The following is a 22553-nucleotide window of genomic DNA, read 5'->3' on the forward strand; positions in this document are numbered from 1 at the left end:
TTAAAGGAAGGGGAATCATTCAGATTGCACTGATCTGAGTAAACATCTGGCTAACAAGGTGTTCAGAAATCACCAGGGCATCTCTTGTTCAGCAGCCTTGACCAGAGTAGTCTCTCGCCTGTACTACCCCATACTCAGCAAAATTCCAATTCACACTTGTGGCTCTAGAGCTCCCTTAATGTCTAGATTTGGATAAATTATTTTCCTCACTTCCTACATCTCCTTTCTTTCTTTCCTAAATTATTTATCAAAATGAATGACATCACTTATGAAATATATTATAATTGTGTGTTCACATGTCTGTTTTTTCCATTCAACTCTCATTTATGTTTGGATGTCCAAAATCTATCATAGAGCTTGAAAGAAGTTTTAAATACACCTTATATATGAACGTTTCCTAAATAAGTGATGCTACTCTGTCACCTTAATCAAGCATAAAGCTTTTTGCTACTTAAAAAAAAAGACCTTAAGATATTATTATAAGCACACTTTGCATGAATTTTCTCTTTTTCTAATTTTAATTCAAATTTATTTTCTCTGGGTTACATCTATTCATCTTTTTAGTTTTTACACTTTATTTTTCTAAAAGAACTTCAGAAAAATTCATCAGAAAAATTTGCATTACTATGATAAAGTATCATAACACTCCTATAAACATAACATATAAATATATTTACCTCTTTGCAGTTCTTCACTTTTCCATATTAGATTTAATCTGTTTGAAATATCCACCCCCACTTCTTTGCTTAAATAAATCCTGTTTCTCCTTCAATATCTGACTCAGATCCTACTATCCTTTCCCAAAGTCCTCTGTAATCACTCTGGGCTAAAACCAACTCTATCTCACCTCTGAAACCCCTTAGCAACCAGTGTGGATACAATTCAAAGGCTATAAACCTTGTATTATTTTGTCATAATTAATTACTTTCTTGAACTACTTAAACTACTTTTTAGTATTTTTGTTATATTATTTTCAAGAATAGTACTCACTTCTGCAGTTAGATTGCATAGCTTTGGAAAGAACTGAGCATGCTCTTCAACTTTATATCCACCAGAGACTGTATCAATGGTTTGGAAAGAGTTAAGTGCCAAATCCTCCTTTAATATGAAATTTCATCCTTTGATGATTATGATGATGATAACAGTGTCATTTATTAAGCATGTACTATGTGACAGGTATTATGCAAATCACTTCATGTGAATTGTCTCATTTAACTGTCCTAAAAAACTTGTTGGTTTTATTATCATCTTTGTGGAACATCGGAAAACTGAAATTTTGGAAGTGTTAAGTAATTCATTTCAGGCTACAATGGTAGAAGTAGAAAGCCTCAAACTTAGTTTTATCCCCTATGCTAAAAATTTTACTTGTAGGAATTCACATCTAGTATTTTGCCAGGTAGACAAATTTTATTATGTGTTTCTTGACATCACTGTTTTAGGAAATCTGTTCTTTTTCCATAACAAATATCCATCCAAGTTGGATAATGTATTTAGAACACTGTTAAAAAAGGATGATGTTAAAGATGATACATGGCTTTAATGAAGAAATATAAATCTTTATGGAAAAATTAAATCATATTATCACAAAATATAATGTATCCGAACTCTAAAATAAATAATTACAATTTCATAAATATTAGACTAGGATTTTCAAATATCAGAGCTAGTGATAATCCTGAAAAACAACTAGACAATTAAATAGTACAGCATTGTATGCAAGAATTATGAAATATATTATTAATAGAGGATGAAACCTTTTTGTAAAACCTCCTAATGGAGCTTGAAGTTCACGAAATCATCTATCCATGAATCATAATAAATAAAGACGCAAAGAGATTATAAAGTACTTTGAGTACAGCAGTATCTGTTCTTCATGTACTCCTTTTAAAGAACCAAGAACCCCCAAAAATAAAAAGAATATAAAATACTTGTAAGCGGTTAGGGTGCCTAATAGAACATTTCAAAACTAGTATGTACAAAAATGAATTCTGATATTCTCTAAAACTTATTCCTTCTCAGTTTTCCTCATCTCAGAAAATATAATTCTACTAGTTGTTTAAACCCCAAACCTTGGAATCTTCCTAAAATCTCCTCTGTCTGTCACATCTCATAAGGAAATAATCAATCCATCTTGTCATTTCTTCCTTTGAAATATAACCTGCATCTTCTTACTATTCATCTTCACAGTTTTGACCCACCTAAGCCACTACTGGACTGCTTGCAATAGGCTGCCTGGACTGTTGCAATAGGCTCCTACCTGGCCTACCTGGCCTTCCATCTTCTAAGGCCCAATTCTCATCACTGTCTCCAACACCAAACATAAACACACACGAGTCACATTTCACAGTGTGTTAGACTATATCACTCTTCAAAATTCTCCAATGCTTTCCATCTCATACAGGGGGAAAATTTCAAAATCCTTCCTATGGTCTGTTAGACTCATCCGTACTCACCACTAACAACCTAATCTTATCTCAACTATCTACTTCCCCAACACACCAACAACTACCTATCACCCTGCCCACTTCTCCAGACTTTGTGACCTTGTGGCTCTGCTATGAACTCACTGTCCTCGCCCCTTCCCTATCACCAGCACCACAACTACGAGCATTAGCACTTGCTCTTACCTGTGCCTGGAATGCTCTCAAGTCTGTTCTCTGCTAAACCACTTTAGGCACACATTCTCTGATCACTCTTTATACAGTATCTTGCCACTGCCACCTCTTTCTATTTCTATTCCCTTACCTTACAATTCTTCATAAACTTGTCACTCCCTAACAGATTTTTGTTTATTTTCTGTCAACTTCTATTAAATACAAGCTCCCTCAAGAGGAAGGACTTTGTTGAGAATGGGAAATGACCAACTAGATGAGTATTAAAAAATGGTCTTAGTTCCCAAAATCCAAGGACAACCTTTTGAAAAGAACACTGGTTTTTAATTAGTCAGGTTCAGATGTTTACCTGTTTTCTACCACCTTTTAAAATAAATTTTATTTTTATTTACATAGGATATTGTGGGATACAAGTAGCAAAATACTACAGTGGATCAAACTAACATCCATCATAATCAACTTTTGGGAGACAGGGAACTCTAAAACCTCAGCCAAGAACAAAACCAACTAACATCTACTTACTTAACAAAAAACCCTTATACAATATAATTTTATTAACTTTAGTCCTCATGTACTAATGGTCTTCATACTTGTTCATCCTAAACATCTGCTACTATGTATTCTTTGAACCACATTTCCTTTTTCCCCTCCCCTGGAAATCGCTGTTTTAATCCTTGTCTCTGTATATTTTAACTTCTAGGTTTTTTTTAATTCTTTATGTACTAAGTGAAATAATATTGTTTTATAAAACAATGTACCATTATTTCAAGATTACTAAAATTAGTATCTGTGAGCTTCTAAGCCTTTTTTGGTAGAAAAAAAATTGTAAAAGATGCAATAAAGTGAAGCTGATGAGGAAAAATGCATGGGATTAAAAATAGTGCTAATAGTGGATAAAAGTCACTTCATAAAGTTGTAATGAAATCTATTATCACACTCAATAAGATATATAACTGACTAGCCTATTAGAGGTCTTCAATAAATATTCATAAACATATATTTTTATTTTTACTACCACCATTCTATTTTCTGTAAATGGAAAACTACAGCTGCCTACATTATAATCATTTGATATTATAATCTGAGAGATATGAAACACATTGCAACCTTGAAAATCCTGAGACAAGTATAGGCCTATTGATTTGAATTTTTTATAAATAATACCTTCAAATGTTTAGCTATCCTGGGGTTATATAGAAATAGAAAAATTACTTCATAAAACTCAGATGATTATCATCTTACATTACATTCATTATCATCTTCATTACATTATGGATGAAATACTGTCTCAAGTTTCCTATCACATACATAATGTCAAAGTGTTTAAAGGACCAATTTTATTTCTTTATTATTCATTAAGTTTATTGGTACATTTTAGGTACACATTATGATCACATTCATTATTGAGAATTTGTACCTGTACATGATATATCTTGATTCTTATTTTTTCCCATTCCCCCTCCCTCCCTTCAACCCCTCCACCCCTCCCTATTTACATAAACCTTGTTTCCATTTTTTCCTTCTTTTCATTTTTTTCTTTCCCCTCTTTCCTTTCCTTCACTCCACCTCCCTAGTTCCCTTTCCCTTTTGAACATTTTTTTCCTATTTCACAATATCTATTGTACATTTTGGAAGGACCAATTTTCAGAATGATTTTACTTCAGTAAATATGTTTATGTACACAGTATCTAATTTTGTACTTATTATTTCCTGAAAACTCTAATTATTTAGAAAAATATGAGTAGATGCTGTGTTAACAAGCCCAGGGTAGTGTCTTTTGCCATTTAATGTTTTAAGAATCTTTGAATATTTTCTGACTACAATCCAAATTAAATAGTCATGTCACACACAGCACACATTATTAAGTCTTTGTGCCTGCTGAGAAGATGAATGATATAATGGGGCATGTTAATTACTTGCTCCCTGGTGGCTATGATTGATTAATTTTGACTGGTACATCTTGTGATATAATGGGGTACAGTAAATATTGGGACTTATTTTTTCCAGGGAAAGGAAACTATGGTATCTAATGATCTGCCTCATTTGTAGCTTTTCTCTACAATCTGGCAAAGTGTTTGTAAACTCAACTTAATCTCTTTTTGAAGTGAATTTTCACATGCATTTTACATTAGGAGATTCATAATATCCTCAAGTCAGGTAAGCTGAGTAAGTTTTCGGAGACTTCTGTCTTCCAAATATTGACACTAATGACAACTTCTCTCACTCTTCATTCTTCTTCCTCTTCCTCTTCCTCTTCCTCTTTCTCTGTCTCTCTCTCTCTCTCTCTCTCACACACACACACACACACACACACACATGCACACACATTCACATGCTCTTTTCATACAGAACCAAATTTATGGAGGCACTAAGAAATCCCAGCTAACATATGTAACTGTTTACTTTCTGCTTAAGAATGTATTATAAGACAATTTTTTAGCAATCATAGACTTTTTGTGACCCCATGAGTGGTTGTACCTGATCCATGTTAGATTTGAAATGTTTGAACCAAATGTGAGGAGTTTTAAATAGTGGCCAGCTAAAATAAACTACTATTAGAGCAGTGTTTCACAAGTTTTTTCATTATTGTGTCCCAAAGAAGCCTTTTCAAACCATTTTTTTCTCTAGTGATCCTCTCCCCCCAAAATTTTAATACCACAGGTATTACCCACTGTATATCTGGTTATATACTGTGGTCCTTTGTAGGATCACAAGCTATTATAATATCTAAGACCGTTTTTGTTACTGTTATTCCTCCAAGCCTCAACTTTTACCCTTTGAAGACAATATCATTCATTTTGAGAATGTATACACTAGACTCTTTATTTTACTTCCTACTCATTGTCTGAGTTACATATTCCCATTCAGATACATAAAGTCCTCTGTATTTCATGGTGCAATAGGCACAGCCTGCGCCAGGTCTAGATCCACTTCCATATGAGGTAGTCAAGACAATGCATTTGGTACAAATATACTTTATCATCTCTCTCCACCCCTCACCTCAAATAATGCATGCTAAATCAGGCTCAAACAACAAGGCAATGCTGAAGGTAGAAATAAATCTCAAAAGATCCATGTGCAATTGTGTTCTACGGAAAGACAATCAATTTGACCTCACAGTCTATATACTTTAATAAAATATTTTGCTTTCCTGAGCTTTAGTGTCATCTATTAAATGGTAACATCAACAATTATCTCTTACTGAGTCATTCAACAAAGTATGTGTTAGCTCAAATTGAAAGCTCCCTAGAAATCAACAAGAAACATCTATTGATCAAATAAAGATGAGTTTCTTAAACTTACTGCAGCAAGCAAGAACACTGCCTTCAAAAAGTCTTAGAATCTCCAAAGGAAGAAAATTAGGAAGAGTAAATGGTTATGAGACCAAAAAAAAAAACAGAGAACCAGTTGACATGGGGCAAATTTAATGAAATAGTAATTCTGTATTAGTGGACATAGTAAAGTGAGATACTGAAGTGTTGACAAGTATGTTGTTCTTCAAAGAAGTACTGATGAAAAAGCTATCAATTTTTATGATTTGTGTTGTTTTGAAGTCTTGTCAGCATTATTTAACACATAGACTAGGATTTGTTTCAATTCTCAGTTCCTACAATATGTCAGACCTTAACTTAGGCAATAAAGATAAAGACAAGCTCCCAGCCTTCAAGAAGCTTCTACTTTAGCAAGGAAAATCAGTTTTGAGTGAGACATTACATGGATCATATCTTTTCAAGAAGTAGTGGTTGCTAAAGAAATGAATAGAAGCAGGGCTCAATAACAAGGACAATATAGGACACCCTTTTGTAAAATATCTAGTAGAGTCTCCAAGACACAACAGGAAGGATCCCTGAGAATATCCACTGCTTTCCAGGGATCAGGCTTTGGGTAAATTAGAGATGAAATAGTTTATCCCATTTTTCTTTTGTTACTTTGGAGGTATTGATATACTGTATCACAGATACCTTTAAGCCTCAGCAGCAAAATGCAGAACTCTTTCATAAAATTCTCAGGAAGACACTGCCTCATCCTATGATGGTGCAAATGTGAAATCAAAGAACAAAGCTTATCAAGGTTATAATGTAAAATTTATTAGCGCTAATTGATTTAAATTAAATCAGCTTAAATCTGTGCCCTGGTTTTAGCACACATTGTAACTTAGTAGATATTAATATCAGAGATAGTATATGTTAAGAATCATGCCTTAAAAAGGTTTTCTTGATACAAGTCACCACAGGACCTGACTCCCACACTGATCATGCAGGAAGGTAAAACTCACCAGCAGTTACATACTAGAATTATTTAAACACTAAAAGTTAAATAAATCTGCTCCAAAAACCCAAACAGATCCAGGAGAATGAGACAATTTAGCTTAATGGAATTATGGCTTTGGCTCTGTCTATTCTGGTTCAGCTTTTACAGACTCTAAACAGATGCTTCATTAGCCAACAACTTACTACCATCTCCAGTCTGGAAGATCTACCTGCATCCTTCTTCCCCACTAAAAAGACATCACCTTAACACCAGGTTCATCATGTATATCTGCACTAACCTGTTTCAAATGCTCTGACCCATCACTTACTAATAACTTTAGTGAACCTTAAATTCTTGGTGCTTGATTTTTCCCACACATAAAATAGAGTATTAGTGTTTAATAAGAATAATAGTGTTCTGAGGTTTAAGTAAGATAGCACATAAAAGGGTTTAACATAGCAATTACTAACAGAGCTATAAATGTTAACTATTATTACCATTCCTTCAACACACCTCTCCAATTTGTCTTTTCATAATCTCTGCCAATTGCAACAGAATCTTGACTCCAATGGTCTCACATCGTATTATTTTAACCACTTTCTCATTGTTGTTTTCTTTTCTTTTCCTTTTTTTCTGGCACTGAATATTGAATCAAGGTCCTTCATTCTTTCAGTCTTTTTTCTTATTTTATATTTTGAAATAGGATCTCACTAAGTCACTAAGTTTCTCAGGCTGGGCTTGAACTTGAAATCCTCCTGCCCAACCAAAATGCTGGGATTGCAGGGGTATACCACCATGGATAGCTTCCCATTATCATTTTCTTGCCAACAAATATTCCCTGTTCTTCATCTTACACATTAGCAATTAAGTAATTATCCCTGTTATTCCTGCTCTCAACTTCCTATCACATGAAGTTCCTGGGTTGTACACATGCTTTGAGGGGGCGGTTACAGGGCTTTTGCACACATCCTTGTACTTTGCTCTCAAGGCTTTTTCCAAACATACGTCACTAAAGAAATCTAAGCCAATTCTTAATTCACAATTATTAGATTCCTTTTTGGTAGTTTTTAGTAGCATCAGGTGGTTAGAGAAAAACAAGCCCAATAGGTCTTTTCTCCCACAACCATGCCACTTGGAATACAATGACATGAAAGACTCTCTATCTGTGTCAATAATGCTAAAGCTGTCATAGTCCCTGTGCTTCAAGCTCAATGAGAGCTTGCCCCTTGCTCAGTGGTGTGCAAGCATGCTTCAGAGGGCTGTTTGCTATCATTGAAAGCTCAAAAGCATCTGCCATCACTGTTCAGGTGTTCCAACTGTGGCTATGATCTGAATGTTTGTGTGCCCCTAAAATTCATATATTGAAAGCCTTACCTCCACTTTGATGGCATTAGAAGTAGGGCCTTTGGGGAAGTGAGGAAAGAGTCATCATCAATGAGATCAACGTCCTTAAAAAGAGGTTTCAGAGAGCTGCACTGCCCCTTCCACTATATGAGGACACAAAACAAAGGCACTGAGAAAGTGGGACCTTATCAGATATCAACCTGTCAGCACCTTGATCACCATGAGATATAAATTCCTGTTGTTTATAAGCTGCCTACCATATTATTTGTTATAGTTGTCTGAAAGGCCTAAGAGAGTGACCTACATAGAAAATTCACCCAAAGTAGATTGTACAATATTCCCCTGAACCTTCTGTTCTGAATCTGGCCACCATGTCTTCTGCTAAACATTTCTGGAGTATATGTCCTCTTTATAATGTATTTCCTATCAGTGAATGTTAATTTTACAAAATATTTGGTTTTACCGTGGTATTTTCACATGTACACATAACATATTCTGATCATATCCCTCTCCCTGATTACCTTCCCTTACTTTCCTCACCCTCTATTCCCTTCCTCTCTAATGACAATCTTCTGGAGTGCATATTCTCAATTAAGTCACCTAATTAACTTTGGAGAATAGATTCACTTTCTATGCCAAAGAGTTTTAATGGTACACTGCAGAACGTAACATCGAACTTCTGGAACACACAGGTTCATCTAGATAGAGCAGTTTCTTAACCCTGGTACTACTGACATTATGGACTGCATAATTCTCTTTTGCGAATGACTTCTGCATTATGTGGTGTTAGTAAAACCCTGGTATTTGTCCATAAAATGCCAGTAACATCCTTTCAAGTTGAAATAAGCAAAAATAGATAGAGACATAAAGAAATGTCACATGTTGGGGAAAAAAATCACGCCTTATTAAGCCTTCCTGCTCTAGAGCCAAACTTCTCCCCAAGACCATTCCAGACCACTAGGCTATTTTCTTTCTTTACTTTTGCTGATTGTGGTCCTCAGTCATAGAAGTTACCTCTTCTGCCCTCCTACTCAAATGTGACTCATCGTTAAGACAAGGTAACTCCAAGAACCTCGAAAACCACATGAAGCTCCCAGAAGAGTTTTGTTTTGTCTATGTGAATGTGAACTCAGATCACTATAGATTCCACAGTTCTGGTCATCTAATAGTTTCCTAATCTCCCTAATTATTTATGCTACCTTTTTGACTATCATATTGAAACTTAGACTTTAGCAGTAAGCCTAAACCATCCTTTCCATGAAATTTTTCTACTCTTATTACGTCTATACTGACCTCTTCCTTCTCTGGAGAAGTTTTACACTCTGAAACAAACCAAAAAATTCAATACAATTCTGGTACCAAAGTTTTCTGCAACTTAATTGGCTACTGCTAATGGAAATACAGTATCAAAACACATGTCAAAACAAAAACTAGCTGCTCTTTGATCTAGTCACTGAAACAATAAGTTGGTAGATCTGCAAAAAAAAATTGCTCATCTTGTTCAATATGGAATGTGAGCTATCCTACAAATCTTGGAAGACTGAAGGCTATAGAAAACAGAGTCTCAATAAAACTCTACTGTGTGAGTGTCCATTTACATAGCAATTTATGAAGTTGATTGTATTATGCAAAGGGAACAGGTTATAATTTTTTTAAACTACTAAAATTTTTTAAAATTCTCTTGTTTCTAAAAATAAGCTATCATATTAAATCAAGAAGAGCATACAAGTAAATGTTGGTAAAATACAAAGTTAGATGAACAGTGGCTGCTCTCAGCAATGCTTAATATGAATGAGATAAAATTTGGTAACATTTTCTTAAAATATTTTATTACTTTATATTTGCTTTAACACAAAAGTCTTAAACAGGACCAAATCCTTCCCAAAATGAAATAAATATTAGGAAAGTATGTATATTTCTAAAGACATTTATGGCCTATCTATTTTATAAACATAAATAATGTCTATTGATTACCTCACTCCTCTAGTTTTTCAACTACAATAACTTCACTTCTCTTATTTTTCTTTAATTATGAAAACACATTACAACGGTATGGCACAGCCAGAATCCCGTTCTCAAAAGAAAATCTTCCTGTAGATAATATAGGATTTACAAAAGGAAAAGGATAAAAGAAATTAATGTATATCAGATGCCTATTATGGTCAGCAGTAAGTAAGACACATTCAATTTTTTAAAAGATTTTTATAAATGCTGTTCTATGAAAAAATAATTTTTCATAACAAAAATTATTGAAGAATAACCATGGTAAATACACTGTTATCGTGATCTTAAAAGAATATATTTTCTTCCTATTTCACATTATCAATTATACATTTTGATTCTTATTTACACTTTTAGTTTTTCACTCCAGAAAAACTAAAGAGGTAGAGGAAATGGGAGGGGTAGGGGAAAGGAAAGAAGGGAAAAGAAAAAAGATGAGAAAAGGAAAAAGTGGAAACAAAGTCTTTGTAAATAGGGAGGGGTGGAAGGGGTGAAGGGAGGGCAGGGGAATGGGGAAGAAACAAGAACCAAGAGAGATCATGTAAAAGCGCAAATTTCCAATGATGAATCTAACTATATTGTATACCTGAAATGCACCAATAAATTTAATGAAAAAAATGTTTTCATTTGCTAATCTCTCAGCTCATTTCTTAATAATACTATACCTTTCTTGCATAAAACATTTTAAGTATTGACAAAGTATTGTACATTCTGTATAATTTTAAATAATTTCTTCCTGTTTCACTATATTCATTATTCTTTTTGGTCCTGATTTTCACTTTGTTTCTCACAACAGAGAGACAATGCAATATATACACATGTGCATTCAATTTATTTCACTTAAGTGTATGTTCTCAAGATGCATCCATTCACCCCGAAATGTCTCAAGTTTATCCTTCTTTATGGCTGAGTGGTACTCCATTACATTAAAAAAGTCACTTTTATCCATTCTTCAGTTGATGAGGATTTGGGTTGTTTCCAAGATTTAGCTATTACAAACTGTGCCATTATAAACATGGGTAGGCATATATCACTGTGGTATGATGCTTTTAATTCTTATAGGAGATATCCAGAAAGGGAATACCTGGGAAAAATGGAACCTCTTAATTCTAGTTTTTTGAGGAATCTCCACACTGATTTCCACAGTTGTTGCACCAGTCTACACTCCCACTAACAATGTAGAAGGGTTCCTTTTCCCCCACAGCATTTGTTGTTGGTTAATTCCTTGATGATAGTCATTCTTTCTGGAATGAGATGGAATCTTATCATTGTTTTAATTTGCATCTCTCAAATGATTAGTGATGTTAAACATTTTTTTCATGTATTTATTTGCTGTTTCTACTTCTTCATCTGAGAAGTGTGCATTCATCTTAGACCCCCATTTTTGGATTGGGTCTTTAACTTTAGATGGGCTGATTTTTTTCAATTCTTTATGTGTTCCAGGTATTAGTGCTTTGTGTGAGGAACCGCTGGTTAAAATTTTTTCCCACTCTGTGGATTGTCTTTTCACTCTATTGATGATTTCTTTTGCTGTGCAAAAGCTTTTTAATAAGATGAGCTCCAAATTGTTGATTCTTTGTAGTATTTCCCATGCTGCCTGGGTTTTGTTCATGAAGAGTTTTCCTACTCCTATGTCCACCAATTCTCTCTTCCAGCAGATTTAGTATTTTTGTTTTAATATTTAGATCTTTGATCCATTTTGATTTCAGTTTAGTTCATGGTGAGAGACATGGGTCTAGTTTTAGTCTTCATCATGTAGAAAGCCAGTTTTTCCAGCACCATTTATTAAAGAGGCTATATTTCTTCTAATGGACATATTTGGCTCCTTTGTCAACGATAAGTGTGTTTGAGGTTCTTTCTGCATCTTTTAGTCTGTTTCATTGATCTTCAGGTCTGGTTTTGTTTTGCCAGTACCATGCTGTTTTTATCACAGAAGTTCTGTAGTATAATTTCAAGCCAAGGATTGTGATGCCTCCTGCCTTGCCTTGGTTACCAAGAATTGCTTTTTGCTATTCTAGGTTTCTTCTGATTCCAAATGAATTTTAGAAATGATTTTTCTAGTTCTGTGAGGTATGCTAATGGTATTTTGATTGGGATTGCATTAAATCTGTATAACAACTTTTGGAATATGGCCATCTTCACTATGTTGGTTATTCCTATCCACAAGTGAGGGATATCTTTCCATTTTCTGATATCTTCTTCAATCTCCTTTTTCAGAATACTGTAATTTTCAATGTAAAGATCTTTTACTCCCTTTGTCAGATTGATTCCAAAGAATTTAATTTTTTCCATGTTATTGTGAAAGGTATTGTCTCACTAATTTCTCTTTCTGTGAGTTTGTTGTCTTGTACACGAATGCTATTGTTTGTTGAGTGTTAACTTTGTATCCAGGTAAGTTACTGAATTTTGTCATTAAATCTAGAAGTCTTTTGGTGGAATTTTGGGGTCCTCTCTATAGAGTACCATGTCATCCACAAATAATGATAGTTCAAATTCTTCCTTTCCTATCTTTATTCCTTTTATTTCTTTCTCTTGTCTGATAGCTCTGGCTAATGTTTCCAGAACTTATTGAATAGTAATGGGGATAGTGGACATCCTTGTTTTGTTCCTGATTTTAGAGGGAAAGCTTTCAGTTTTTGACTACTTAATATGATGTTGTCTATTGGTTTGTCATTTATCAGATTGAGATAAAGACCATCTATTCCAATTTTCTGTAGGGTTTTTATCATGAATAGGTGTTGGACTTTGTCAAATACTTTTTCTGCATCTATTGAGGTGATCATGTGATTGTTGTCTTTGGCTCTGTTGATATGGTGTATTACATTTATTTTTTTGCGTATATTGAACCATACCTGCATCCCTGGGATGAATCCTATTTGGTCACGGTGTATAATCTTTTTGATGATTTGCTTCATTCTGTTTGCTAGTATCTTATTGAGGATTTTTGCATCTACAGAGTGCCTCATCCCAAAACATCAGAATACGCATTCTTCTCAGTTGCACATGGGATGTTCTCCAAAATAGATCACATACTAGCCCACGGAACATGCTTATGTAAATGCAAAGGAACTGACATTATACCATGCATATTATCTGACCTTAGTGCAATGAAATTGGAAATTAACAGCAAAAGAAACCACAAAAACTGCGTAAACACATGGAAATTAAATAACACCCTCCTGAACAACCAATAGGTCACAGATGAAATTAAAGAAGAAATTAAACAGTATATACAATTAAATGATAATGCCAATACACCATACCAAAACCTATTGGATACAATGAAAGTAATCACAAGAGGAAAATATATAGTGGTAAATTCTCACATCAGGAAAACAGAACAAGCTCAAATAAAAAAACCTAATGTTGAACCTCAAAAATATAGAAAAAGAAGAACAAGTCAAGCCTAAAGCTCATACAAGGGAGGAAATTATAAACATTTGAGCAGAAATTAATGCAATGGAGATCAACAAAACTATAGAAAGAATCAATAAATCAAAAAAGTTGGTTCTTTGAAAGATTAAATATTTTATTTAAAGATTAAATAAAATTGATACACCCTTAGCATAACCTTACCATAGTTTTATATGTAATTATACCTCAATAAAAGTATGTTAAAACCAAAAAAAAGGAAAGAAAAGACTCAAATTCATGCAATTAGGAATAAAAGAGTAAAATCACAATGGATCCTTTAGAAATCTACAAGATCATCAATATCTACTTCAAGAACCTATATTCTAATAAGATTAAAAACTCAAAAGAAATGGAAAGATTCCTAGATACATATGAATTACCAAAGCTGAATTATGAAGATAAAAAATTCTAAATAACCCAATATCAATCAATTAAATTGAAAATGTAATTAAAAACCAACCAACAAAGGAAAGCCCAGGCTCTAATGGTTTCACTGCTGAATTCTACAAGAAATTTAGAGAAGTTCTAATGCCACTAGTCTTCAAACTCTTCAATAAAATTGAAAGGAAAGCAATACTCCCAAAATCATTCCTGGAAGCAAGTTTTACCCTGATAGCAAAACCAGAGAAAGACCCAACCAAAAAAGAGAACTATAGGCCAATCTCCCTAATGAACATTTAATATTCAAATCCTCACCATGACCACTGTAGGCAAGGTTAGACAAGGAAATAAAATTTCAGATAAATTAAGAATACCATATAATCTTAAATGAAAAATGTAGAACATATTCAAATATATCTGACTCCAGGTCTATGGATTTCTAATCAATGCTGCTCATCAGTTTTCTTACTCTCAGCAAAGGAATTTTGAGTGTTGTGGTTAGTCAGGTCCATCTCATTCTGTTTTCTATGTGTAATCATACCCAAAATGTTCTCTTTAAAAAAAGTTTAGCATGTCATGAGGTATTCATGACATTAATTGAGAATCCAAAGAATAATCCCGAGTATAAATAAGATACATCTGTACATTATAGTGCTATTAGTATATATGCAGATGCATTAAAGTGAATAGAATATATCATGAACATGACATTTATGCTAAGTATTCTGTAGATAAAAATGAAGATTTGAATAAACTTTCATGCCATTTTCACAATAGAACTGATAAAAACACTTTAGCTAGTATGACTAACCAAATGGTCTCTGTTCTGTCTGAATTTCTCATTTTTAAGCATCTTTTGCTTTAATGGTTACTTCACTGCTTTTATTCCATTATACTCTAACGAATAATGGTTCCTTAAGCATCAGGATCTTATTTTCAATATCTAGTTATTCATGTGCAGAAAGTTCAAGTAGGAGATTTATCATTACATTCTAATAATATTTGCTCATAGCAACTACTCAATATTTGCCAGTTCCTAAAGATAGTTTATCTTATATTTATCTTATATATTTATTATCTTATATGTATGAAACCTTGCAAAATAGACATTTTTATTTTCTCTATGTATTCTTTTTTCTTTTAGATTACTAGTGCATGTGTGTAGTATACATGTTTACATTGCTTGTGGAAAGTTAGTGCAGGTATATAACACATTTTAATTTCTTTTCACATGTCCATTCCCCCCCACACACCTCTTGATCCCCTTCCTCTTTTGTTTGTATATGTTTGCAGTGCATAGGCTTACATTCCTGCTGTGGAACTGGTTCAGGTACACAATACTTTACAATTCTTTTTTTTCACTCCCTATCCGCCTCCCAACTCTTGATCCCCTTCCCCTCTGCGAACAATCTAATTCCATATTTCCTATTATCTGTCTTTTATTTTGCTCTTTATTTTTACTCTGGGTTTCCTATATAAGAGAAACCATGTGACATTTAAACTTGTGTGTCTGATTTATTTCACTTAACATTATGGTCTCAAGGTGAACCCATTTTCCCCCAAATAACTCAAGTTTATCCTTCTTTATGGCAAAGTAGTACTACATTGTGTATAAATACCACACTTTCTTCATCTGCTAATGGACATATAGGCCACTTCCAAGGTTTAGTCTTATGAATTGTGCTGCTATAAACACAAGTATGCATGTATCACTTAATATGATCTCTTTATCTCTCTTGGGAAAATACCTAGAAGGGGAATAGCTGGATCAAATGGAATTTCTAGTTTTAGCTTTTCAAGGAATCTCCGTGTCATTTTCCATAATGGTTGTACTACTGTACATTCCCACAAAGAACGTAGATGGGTTCTTTCTTCCCTGAACTCTGTCCATCATTTGTTATTATTTGAGTCTTGATGAAAACCATTCTTTCTGGGCAAGATTAAATTTCAGTGTTGCTTTAATTTGCAGTTCTCTAGTGGACAGCAATGTCGAACATTTCTTCACATATTTATTCACCTTTTGTATTTCTTTTGTGAAGTCTCTATTCATTTTTCTTGCCCATTTTTAATTGGGTCTTTTATTTTGGGGGATCTAATTTTTTTTAGTTCTTTATATATTCTAAATGAGTCTTCCAAGGAATCACTGGTAAACCTTTTTTAAGCTGAGGTTTAACAAAGGTTGTGTGAATTCTTAAGTCACACAGTTGTAGAATGGTAAACCGTAATTCAGATGCAGAACTGTCTAATTTCAAATACAGCCACCCTGCAGTACAGCTAAGGAGAGGATTTTTCTCTAATAATAAGCTTTGCAAAATGTCATGTGCATGTTTTACACACTGACCAAGACATATCCCTTCTTCTCTTTATGTGACATTCTACACTCTGGGTGAGGCAACTATTCTCTCTGCCAAATGAAGAAGAATATTCAACTTTTTTTTCAATTCTCCATGGAGGAAAGAAAGCTGATGCTGTTTTTTTGTTTTGTTTTTGTTTTTGTTTTTTTGGTTTGTGGGGGAGTTTTTTTTGTTTTGTTTTGTTTTGTTTTGTTGGTACCAGGGATCATCGGGATCTTGCATTTGTGAGGCAGGCGACAGAACCACTGAGCTAAATCCCTGGCCCGCTGATGCTGTTCTTGACAGAGAAAAATTAATCTTACAAATTAATGAGCAACATAAATGACTCATCAATTGAACATATATTTTCTATGGCAAAACATTGAATGCTCTCTAGCTACAGTGCTCAAGGGACATTCTGAGTTAATTCTATCTAAATGGAGATTACATATGAATTTACCTAATTTATCAATTCAAACACTTTATAAAATTTATACAGCTTACTTAGTTAACATCAACTTAGGCAAATAATGCAAAAAAAACAGGTGTATAAAATAAACCAATCAAGTTACATAGGACTCAATTTCACTTTAAATCAAATTTGTCCTAGATAAAAGGATATTAAAGAACCTTTTAAAATGCTTCATGTGGTGAGTAGAGATTCTAATTAGAAATGTTATAGTCTACATATTGAAACATATCTAATCATGCACAAAGATGGTGTCTGTGACCTCTTTTCAATATGCTATATGGAGTTTTATGAGAAAGAAGAGAAAGATTTTGCTCATACCATATGTCTCTATATCTTACCTGATTCCTGCAGGAAAGCAATGACAGGCATTTATAAAAATGTGATTCTGGGCCGGGGATTTAGCTCAGTGGTTTCACCGCCTGCTGTGCAAGCACAAGGACCCAAGTTCGATCCCTGGTACAAACAAACAAACAAACAAAAATGTGATTCTGAAATATTTTGAAAATAATGAGGCAACTGAGCTCAAATTCAATTTTCTTCATACCATACCATAACAAACTATACTCTCTGGTCTTCAAAGCAATCTGTATGCCTAGAGAAATCATCACAGAATAATTTTTGGTTTGTTTTTTTCTAGTTTAATATAATTTAAAAGCTTGTAAGAAAAAATTTATTTCGCAGTGGAAATGTATCCCATGGATACTGAGTCAAGTTTTCTCCTCCCCAAATATTTATAAAATGGTACAGTAGAAATTACATATCAGGAATCTACTATAATAAAACTTTTAATAGACATATGAGTACATTTTAGCCAGAATCCACATACTTGGTTAGGGATGAATACATCCACTATTTATAGTTAAATAGTTCCTCTACCTGGAGAGATTCCTGTTCTAGAAGGCATTTTTAGAACATGAAGTACTAATATCTTATTTCTAAAACAGGGTAAATAAATGACAATCTTCTAAAATCTCTGCCAGGCAGAAGAGAAATGCTAAAAATAGATTGAGAAATCCCACCTTATTTGAGAGACTAAATATAATAAATAGAATCATAGCAACTTTCTATCACAAACTAGTCAATTGTTATCCTTTCAAAATTCTATGCTTACCATGTGTCATTTTATAGTGCATTTTTGTAATCATTGTCTCCTACACAGCCATTTTCAAGCCCCAAATCACTGCTATTTACATAATTTGGTAAAGATCAGGTACACCGACGCTTTAGCTAAAGGAGGAAACAACATAAAAAGAAAAAAGGAAAATAAAGAAGAAAAGTAATCCAATGAAATGGAAAACAGAAAGTCTCCTTTGAGTTTCAAAGCACTTAATAAATTTAGATATCAAACAGCATAAATACTTCCAATATATAATGTTCCCTTATATTACATTTTCCTAATGTATGAATATATTTTACTATTATAGTCATTCCTTCTTGCAAGTAACACTGTTAATATCTCCATTTTATAAACAGTAAACAATAATTCAAAGAGTTGAAGTATTCCCTAAGAATTAAACTCAGATATCGGATTAGAAGCTTCATAATTTCTAAGGCAGTCATACCCCATCAAAAATTATGAGGATACCTAAAATGAGGATAAATTAATGAGAACACAGATCAAATTGCACTTCAGGGAATAACCTGTTTATATTTAGTGACTGCTCTGTGGTTCAATAAAATAAGATTATTTCTATAATCCTTCATATGTCAGTATAATAGTAATAAGCTTTGCTCATATGATTATAAATGACTCTATTAAATAATATTAAAGAACATATCTACTCCTAGACTCAATAATAAACAACTGCCCTCACATTTGGAGCCTTCTAGTTGCAAAGTAGCAGTCATTCCCCAAGGGGGGAAAAAAAAGACCTGACTTAAATTTTTTGGCAAAAAATAGTTGTATATAGGTGTGCAAATTTTTTGCCTATAAAAATAACTACTTATCCCACCTGCAGGTATAAGTTAACAATAACTATAACATGACATCTAAATTCATCAATAAAATTAAGACAAAGAAATAATATCAAAAATCAGCAAATGGAATTTTATCAAATTAAAAACTTCTGCACAGGAAAGGAAACAACCTAACCTACAGCTTTGCCAGCTATTCCTTACAGAGGAATAATATTGAAAATATATAAAGAACTCAAAGAATCAGGCCCCCCCCAAATAAAAGGCCTAATAAAAAAACAGAAAACTGAAATAAATACATACTTCTCAGATGAAGAAGTATGAATAACCCATAAATAACATGAAAAATGTTCAGCATCTCTGGCCATCACAGAAATGCAAATTATAAAATGCTGAAATTCCATTGTAGCCCAGGAAGAATGGCTACCATGACGAAATCACATAATAACAAATGCTGGTGAGCCTGGGATGGCAATGAGGAGGGCATCTGTGCACACTGTTGGCGGAGATGCAAACAAGTAAAATCACTATGGAACAGTGTGGTGGTTACTCACAAGGCCAAAACGAGAATTCCATTCAATCCAGCTACTCCCTTTCTAGGTATCTGCCAAAAAAGCTAGAGACCATATTACAGTGATACATGGATATATATGTGTATAACAGCATGCATAATAACTAAATCTTGGAAGCAGCCTATATGCCCATAAATAGATGAATAGATCAAGAAAATCTGGTATTTACAGTCGTCGGAGTACTTCTCTGCTGTAAGGATAAATTTGAGTCTGGTAAGAAAATGGATTAACCTTGAGAACATAACGTTAAGTGAAATAATTCAGACACACAAGCTTAAATACTTCATTTTCTCTTACATAAGAAACCCAATGCATAAATAATTTAAAGAGCATTTTTTTACTTTTTAATTTTTTATTTTATTTTATTCCATTTTTGTGATGATAAGGATCGAAGTGAGAATCTCACACATGTTAGGCAAACACTCTAATGCTGAGCTATATTCCTACTTTTTTTATGTTTGAGGCAAGGTCTCACCAATTTGCTAAAGTTGCCCAGGCTTGCTGAAACTTGTGATTTTCCTGCCTCAGCTTCTCAGAGTGCTGGGATTACAATTGTGCACCACCACATCTAGCTAACACAGTTTTGTTTTTGATAGTAACTGGGTGTCATTGCTGTAGAATGCAGCATGACTGACTACAGGATTTATTTTTGAAAATAGGATAGATGAATCTATTTTCTTTCACATCATAAACAATCCAACTAAATCACAACTTGATACTTTTAAATTATTTATTTTGCTTTTTAATCTCTTCTATATTAATTAGTAAATATACTTGTACAAAGTCTTGTGTGTACGTATGCACACACACACAGAGTTTGACTAGCTGACTAACAATTATTTTGATTATTTTAAAAACTCAGTACTTTTTCTTCTCCTGAGTAACTGCATCTCCAATTATCACCTCTTCACATTCAACCTTTAAATTTATATCTTCCACTTTGTATGACAGCTAATTTCAGGTGTCAACTTAACTATGCCAAGGGAGGCCCAGATACTTGGTTAAACATCATTCTCGTTGTCCATGAGAGAATGTTTTCCTAAGAGATCAGCATTTGAAGTAGCAGACTCAGTAAACTAGATGGTCCTCTTCATTGTGGGTGGGCATCACCCAATCAATTTAAGACATGAATAGAACAAAAAGGCAGAGGAAGACTGAATGCATCCTCTCTCCCTCTCTCCCTCCCTCCCTCCCTCCCTCCCTCCCTCCCTTTCTCTCTCTCTCTCTCTCTCTCTCTCTCTCTCTCTCTCTCTCTCTCTATCTCTCTGTCTCTCTGCCTGACTGCATGAGCTGAGACACTGTTCTTACCACTTTTGGACTGGAACTTATACCACCAGCACTCCTGGTTCTCAAGCCTTCAGACTTGGACTGAAATGTACACTTCCAGCTGTACTGAATCGCCAGCTTGCAGTCAGCATATCATAGGACTTCTCAGACTCCAGAATTGCATAAGCTAATAATTCTTTTTAATAAATATCATTTTACATTACATAGAATATATATATGAATATGTATGGATATACATGATATACATATATGGATATATATATGTGGAGAGAGAGGGTGCAAGATCTATCATAGGTGATAGTACGTAATTGGAATAATGATTAGCTCACAGTACAGGGCAATTTAGTAGACTAGATAATGCTGAAAAGTTTTGCTGTATCCACATGAATTTTTTTAATTCAAAAACAAAATATTTTAGTATTACTCTGTAGCTATTGGGATCAATGCAAATTTTGGAAGGAGCGAAATAGCCAGATCTTAATTTTTGGAAGGTAACACGACATCATGAAGAAAAAAAGGGCTAGGGAAGAGGCCTACAGCCACGGCAGGATGAGTGGTAGGAAACCTGGCAAACTGAGGTGAGATGTGGTAAGGAAGAAGGTAAGACTGAAAATAGCAATACCATGAATGCAAGGAACACTTTGGAGTAAGAAGATTTTGGAATGTGATTCAAGGAAGTAATGAGATTACCAAGTGCATACATGAGAATGAGGAGAGTAGACAATTTGAAATTCTGAGATTCTGAGATTTCAGATATGTGTAACTGGGAACATGATGATGTCATATAATAGTGTGGAAGACTGAATAATAAGTGCCATATAATAAAAAAGAAGACTGAATTTGGAAAGATGATGATAGGTCTGCTTCTGAGTATGAAGCATTTGATCTGCTTCTGGCCACATTCATATTATAGAGGTTTAGCTGAAAACTAGACAGGTGGATCTGGGATTAGGGAGAACACATAAACTGTATTAGTCAAGGTTCTTTCAAGAAACAGAATCAATGGAATGTAAATATATATTCATATTTGTATATGAATATATATATACTCATTCACTCCTGTCTCTATTTACATTTTAAATACTAATTTACTATAATGTCCTCTAAGTGACTCTCTTAAATTCTAAGTCACGATAGCCATCCTTCTCCTCTTTTCTTCCTTACACTCCATCTCCATTTCTGCCAGAGTACCTATTATATATTGCTTTAAATTATATTAGGTTCAGTTAAATCCAATAAATATTTACTGAGGGCCTCCTCTGAAACAAAATGAGTCAATGTTTCTCCTCAAAAATTTACAATCTAAACACTGAAAAACATCAGGCAGAATTTTTACCATAAAAAAGATATAAACAAGGTGCTGTAAAGGATTAAGTGAAATAAATCTTTATGTTTGTCTTTTCCACAAAAAGGGCAAGAATCAGTCTCTCTCTCTCTTTCTCTCTCACACACATACATGCATAAACACAGTAATACAACATACACACACACACACCTATGTGTATGTCACATAGTAAAGTATTGAGTGGAATTCTTTAAAATAATTTATGCATGTTGCAGGCTGAATGGTGACCTTATTAAATTTATGTTGAAGTCCTAACTTCCAGCACTGTATTTGGAGATAATGTCATTAAGGAAGTAAAGTTAAAATGAGGCTTGTATGGTAGATTATAATTCAGCTTGACTGGTGACTTTTAAGAAGCAGAAATTGAGACACACAGAGACAACAGAGATGTGTGAGCATGGAGAGAAGATGATGTGAGGGCCCAGTGGGAAGAAGGCCAGCTTGGTGCAAACCAGTGAGAGAGGATCCAAACCTGCCAGACTCTTGATGTTGAATTTCTAGCCTCAAGAACTGAGAAAATACATTTCTATATGAAGCAGACACACAGAAAACTATCTAGAAAATAAGAACATGGTTAACAGGAAAAACAGACTTCTTATATTTGTATATATCTATACACTGTAAAAT

The 22553-nt window shown here is 33.8% G+C and overlaps 1 long non-coding RNA gene across 4 annotated transcripts in view; it reads right to left on the reverse strand.

The window, feature by feature from the left end:
- Positions 1-22553, reverse strand: part of LOC106010911 (uncharacterized) — a 169453-nt gene that overhangs the window by 32546 nt on the left and 114354 nt on the right. For 2 of the 4 annotated variants that reach the window (XR_015444193.1, XR_015444195.1), the window contains 3 exons: positions 17920-18035; positions 17358-17400; positions 17147-17261 (listed from right to left, as the gene is read on the reverse strand). This is a non-coding gene — a long non-coding RNA (uncharacterized LOC106010911). The remainder of the gene's footprint in view (positions 1-17146; positions 17262-17357; positions 17401-17919; positions 18036-22553) is intronic. The other 2 variants (XR_015444194.1, XR_002388831.2) reach the window with 2 other exon arrangements.

Source organism: Heterocephalus glaber, unplaced genomic scaffold (assembly GCF_053883595.1).
Source record: "Heterocephalus glaber isolate CG9 unplaced genomic scaffold, H.glaber_assembly_v1.0 deba00001600, whole genome shotgun sequence".
In the NCBI taxonomy this organism is placed as follows: domain Eukaryota; kingdom Metazoa; phylum Chordata; class Mammalia; order Rodentia; family Bathyergidae; genus Heterocephalus; species Heterocephalus glaber.